Here is a 6,000-nt window from a genome sequence, read left to right on the forward strand (position 1 = left end):
GAAATTTCTTACGCACCTTGTTAAAACCTTCAAATGACCCCACCGCAAGGCTGGGCCAATTTGAGATGCAAAACACAGTGAATTTTGGTAATAACGGATTATAACTTTTAATAAAATAAGAACCTACGAGTTGATACTGATCTAAATAAGTAGGGGCACCTAGGTGGCCCAGTTGGCTAAGCGTCTGACTCTGGGTTTCGGTTGGGGTCATGATCTCAGGGTCGCGAGATGCAGCCCCTCATCAGGCTCTCTGCTGGGTGGGGAGTCCGCTGTCCCTCTCCCTCTGCCCTTCCCCCGACCCCACCCCTCACCCTCAACCCTGCCTGCAGCGCTCTTTTTCTAAAAAAAAAAAAAAAAAAAAAAGGAAATGGAGAGAAGGGAAAGCTCGCTCTTACTGTAGGACCCAACTAAGAAATGCAGAAGAGATGATGCAGAAAATCATCATTTGGGGCGCCCGGGTGGCTCAATGGGTTAAAGCCTCTGCCTTCAGCTCAGGTCATGATCCCGGGGTCCTGGGATGGAGCCCCGCATCCGGCTCTCCCCTCGGCAGGGAGCCTGCTTCCTCCTCTCTCTCTGCCTGCCTCTCTGCCTACTTGTGATCTCTGTCTGTCAAATAAATAAATAAAATCTTAAAAAAGAAAAAGAAAATCATCATTTGTCAACCATCCTAATTAATGGCTGATTTCAGCAAAAATTATTAACGGCCTCTAAAGTTGGAGGGTGAGAGCTTAACAAGGAAGTGGTATTTACATAATCCCAAAGATAGTTATTAATTACAAAGGGGGAAATACGAATTTTACAGTAGAGGAATGGTTCTCAAAGTGTAGTCTGGGGGTTCTTAGAGGTCCCCGTGGAATACTGCAAAGGCGACATGACATGGATTACATGGATGTTGTAAAAGGCTGACTGCCAAAGCTCAAATGAGAACCTCTAGTATTTCTTCAGGCCTCCATTAAGGAGATTTGCATAAATAAATAAATAAATAAATAAAATGTACATTTCAGGTTTTTTGCCATATTCATAAAGTTGTGCAAACATCAGCACAATCAGTTTTAGAATATTTTTACTCCAGAAAGAAACCTGTAGCCACAGTCGAAACATTCCGCACCCCCGAACCCCAGGCTACTATTCAGCTTTCTGTCCCTATAGATGTGCCTATTTTGGACATTCATATAAATGGAATCATACAATCTGTGGTGTTTTATGTCTGACTTATTTCACTTAGCCTGGGTTTTTTAAATTTTTTTTTAAAGATTTTATACATTTACTTGAGAGAGACCGAGAGAGATCACAGAGGAAGAGGGAGAAGTAGACGTGCCGCTGAGCAGAGAGCTCAATCCCAGGACCCCGAGATCGTGAGACCCCAGTCCAACGCAGATGCTTAACGGACTGCGACACCCTGGTGCCCAGCTTTCCTATATTTATTGTTAATCGCTTGTTTTACACGTTGCTTTTCTTACTGAAGTCTGGCTGACAATGTTACATCAATGTCAGGTGTACAACACAGTGACTGGACAATTCTATACACTAGGCAGCACATCACGATGAGCGTAATCAGACCTGTCACTATGCAAGGTTATTACACGATCACTGTACTCCCTAGGCTGCACTTTTCACCCCTGTGATTTAGCCAACACATTCTGAAAGCATGATGTTTTTACTCCCCCGGCGCCCAAACTGAACAGCCAAAACAATGGAACTTCATTTTTTGTTTTTGTGGCTTGTGGTTTTGGTGTCGTATCTAAGAAATCATTGTTTAGGGTTGCCTGGATGGCTTAGTCGGTTAAGCGTCTGCCTTTGACTCAGGTCCGGCCCCGGGGTCCTGGGATTGAGGCCCGTATGGGGCTCCCTGCTCCGCGGGGAGTCCGCTTCTCCTTCTGCCCCTCCCCCTTGCTCATGCTCTCTCTTTCTCTCAAATAAGTGAATACAATTTTTAAAAAATATCACTGCCCGGGGCACCTGGGTGTCTCAGTGGGTTAAAGCCTCTGCCTTCGGCTCAGGTCATGATCCCAGGGTCCTGGGATGGAGCCCCGCATCAGGCTCTCTGTTCAGCAGGGAGCCTGCTTCCCTTCCTCTCTCTCTGCCTGCTTGTGATCTCTGTCAAGTAAATAAATAAAATCTTTTTTTTTAAATGGCACAAATTTATTTAAAAAGAGAGAGAGAGAGAAAGAAATCACTGCCTAATCCCCATTCACAAAGATTTACTCCATATGTATTTTAGGAGTTTTAGATTTTAACTCTTATCATTTGAGTCTTAGACCCATTTTCAGTTATTTTTTGTATATGGGGTGATGTAGGGCTCCAACTTCATTCTTATGCACGTGGATATCCGAGTGGTCCCACTACCATTTGTTGAGAATGACACTGTTGTTCCCCCCATTTAGTAGTTTTGGTGCCCTCAATGAAACTCAGTTAGCCATAAATCAGAGGGTTTATTTCTGGACTCTCCACTTTATTTCATTGATCTATGGCCCTTTTTACACCAGTACCACACTGTCTTGATTACTGCTCCTTTGTAGTGAGTTTTGAAATCAAAGTGTGTGAGTTCTCCAACATTGTCCTTTTTTAAAAAAATATTTTATTTATTTGACAGAGAGAGAGATCACAAGTAGGCAGAGAAGCAGGAAGAGAAAGAGGAGGAAGCAGGCTCCCCACTGAGCAGAGAGCCCAATACGGGGCTCGATCCCACGACCCTGGGATCATGACCTGAGCTGAAGGCAGAGGCTTAACCCACTGAGCCACCCAGGCACCCCCAACTTTGTTCTTTTTCAGGATGGTTTAGGCTGTTCTGGGTTCCTTCTGTTTCTAGGTGTCATATTCTAAATTTTTAAAAAATATTTTATTTATTGATTCATTTAGAGAGAGAGAGAGAGAGAGACTGGGAGGAGGGGGAGAGGGAGACAATGTCAAGTTGACTCTGCACTGAGTGAGTGCAGTGTAGGACATGGGCTGGATCTCTCCACCCCCAAGATCATGACCTGAGCAGAAATCAAGGGGCTGAAACTTTTTGTTTTTTTTTAAGATTTTATTTATTTATTTGACAGAGAGAAATCACAAGTAGGCAGAGAGGCAGGCAAAGAGAAAGGGAGAAGCAGGCTGCCCGCTAAACAGAGAGCCTGATGCGGGGCTCGATCCCAGGACCCTGAGATCATGACCTGAGCCGAAGGCAGAGGCTTAACCCACTGAGCCACCCAGGTGCCCCTCAAGGGGCTGAATCTTAACAGACTCAGCCACCCAGGAGCCACTCTTTTCAATCCTTTTGAAAACAAATCTCTATTTTAAATTTTACATCATTGATGGGGCGCCTGGGTGGCTCAGTGGTTTAAGACTCTGCCTTCGGCTCGGGTCATGATCCCAGCGTCCTGGGAAGTGGTTTAAGCCTCTGCCTTCGGCTCGGGTCATGATCCCAGCGTCCTGGGATCGAGCCCCACATCGGGCTCTCTGCTCAGTGGGGAGCTTGCTTCCTCCTCTCTCTCTGCCTGCCTCTCTGCCTACTTGTGATCTGTCTGTCAAATAAATAAATAAATAATCTTTTTAAAAAATTTACATCATTGAGAAAACACTGCACAGCAATTATTTTCGTGGGTATCTGCCTTTTCACTAAACTCTACATTGTAAACCACCCCCTATTGTTATAGTATTTCTATACCATTGGCTACACAATTTAGTTCTTTTTTTTTTTTAAGATTTTATTTATTTATTTGACAGAGAGAGATCACAAGGCAGAGAGGCAGACAGAAAGACGGAGAAGCAGGCTCCCTGCTGAGCAGAGAGCCCGATGCGGAACTCGATCCCAGGACGCTGGGATCATGACCTGAGCCGAAGGCAGAGACTTAACCCCGTGAGCCCCCCAGACGCCCCTAGTTCTTTTCTTGGTGGACGTTGCGGTTCTAAATCCCGCTATTACAAATACTGCCGCGTGGCTGGCTTTCTTCCTAACATTTGGGAAATCTGGGTGAAGAGCAGATAGGAATGTTTTTGTTTTTGTTTTTGTTTTTTTTTAAGATTTTATTTATTTATTTATTTATTTATTTATTTATTTATTTGACAGGGAGATCATAAGTAGGCAGAGAGGCAGGCAGAGAGAGAGAGAGGCAGAAGCAGGCTCCCCGCTGAGCAGAAAGCCCGATGCGGGGCTTCATCCCAGGACCCTGAGATCATGACCTGAGCTGAAGGCAGAGGCTTTAACCCACTGAGCCACCCAGGCACCCCCAGATAGGAATGTTTTTACACGTTTTGCAATTTTCCCATAGGTGTGAAATTATGATAACAAAACGGCAGACAGGGGTCCCTGGCTAACACAATCGGTGAGGGGCTGACTCTGGATTTCGGCTCAGGTGGTAGATCTCAGGATCCCGCGAGACCCAGCCCCTCCTCCCTGGCCCACCGGCCCCTCCCTCGCCCACCAGCCCCTCCTCCCTGGCCCACCGGCCCCTCCCCCGCCCGCCGGCCCAGCCCCACCCACAGCCCCCCCGCGCGGGACGCCTGCGGCTCTCCGACCGCCTGGTGCGGTGGGGACCCAGACTACAGCGCGGAGCTGCTTTCCTGGACACTTGGCGGCAGGCGGCCCGAGCGGCCCCAGCATCAGCTCAACTGCCGCCAGGTGGCCCCTCACCGGCCCCAGGCGCGGGGACGCCCCCGCCTCCACACGGCGCCCCGGGCCCTCTGCTCACCGCGACCCTTGCCAGGCCCGCGGGGACCCCTCGATCCGCCCGCTCCCCTTCGCCGGGCCGGAGCCCGCCGCCCTCCGGCTGCGCGACCTCAGCCTTTGCGGAGCGAAGACGCTGCCCCTCTCCAGAAGCCCCCGCTGCCCCGACCCCCCCGCCCCTGCGCCTCCCCGCTGTTGCCCTCCAGCTGCTGCGGGAAGTACCGCAGCCCCCGGCTCCGGGCGGCTGCAGGTGCGGGTCTCGTGGGGCCGGCCGGTCCTCCGACGCCCGGCCCCTCTCTGTTCTCCGCCCGCCCCAGACCCGCAGGGACGGCTCAGGGACCCAAATTCACAGAGACCCCTGCTCGGGGGCGCGAGAGCTTCTGTCGGGGGGAGCGGGCGAGCCGCAGTGGGAACCGTGAGGGGAGGGCTGTTGCGTGGGCTGTTACAGGCCGTGCGTGCGACGGGGAGATGCGACCCGGGGATGCGACCCGGGGGAGGGGGCGCTGCAGGTGGTTGCGCGGGAACCCTCGGGGCTCGAGCGCCTACGCCCAGCGCTGCGGAAGGCAGACGGGAGCCGCGGCGCGCCGGTTCGGCGGGGGAGGCTGGGGGATCGCAGCCTCCGGGCCGCGCGCGCCCCCTGCCGGCCGCCGGCCGCCGGCCGCCGGCCGCCTCGGCCCCGGTGCGCGCGGCGCAAACGCCCGGAACCAGCGCGCGGAGGCCGTGCTCACCCGAGACGCGGAGCGTGCAGCGGCTGTCGCACTTACGACGACCATCTTCTCGGTGACAGCGCCGGCGCCGGGGGCAGGGACGCTGGCGGCGGGCCCTTCCGGCCGCGGGGAGCATGGGAGTTGGTGGTCCTCCCCGTGCGCCGCGGTCTCCCTTCTAGAGCTTCGTCCCAGGAAAATCCGGGGCAATTTACGGGATTGCTGACCAGCTGGAGAGGACCGGGTGCAGCCGGCGGCAGGTGTGCGGGATGCATGGGCTCCCGTCCCCGTAGCGGCGTGCTGCAGTCCGTAAAACCGGGTTGGAAACACATTCGTAATGGATTAAGAGAAAATGACCTGGATCATCCCAGTTTTCTGAATATGAAAAATATCATAGGGGCGCCTGGGTGGCTCCGTGGGTTGAGCCTCTGCCTTCGGCTCAGGTCATGATCTCAGGGTCCTGGGATCGAGCCCCGCATGGGCTCTTTGCTCAGCAGGGAGCCTGCTTCCCCCCCTCCCCCCCCCCGCTTGTGACCTCTCTCTCTTTCTGTCAAAGAAATAAATAAAATCTTTAAAAAAAAAAGAAAAATATTATAGACTTATATCTAGATGAGTTACTGGAGATATCTGTAATATATTTTTCATAAT

Source organism: Martes martes, assembly GCF_963455335.1.
Source record: "Martes martes genome assembly, chromosome: 18".
Classification (NCBI taxonomy): domain Eukaryota; kingdom Metazoa; phylum Chordata; class Mammalia; order Carnivora; family Mustelidae; genus Martes; species Martes martes.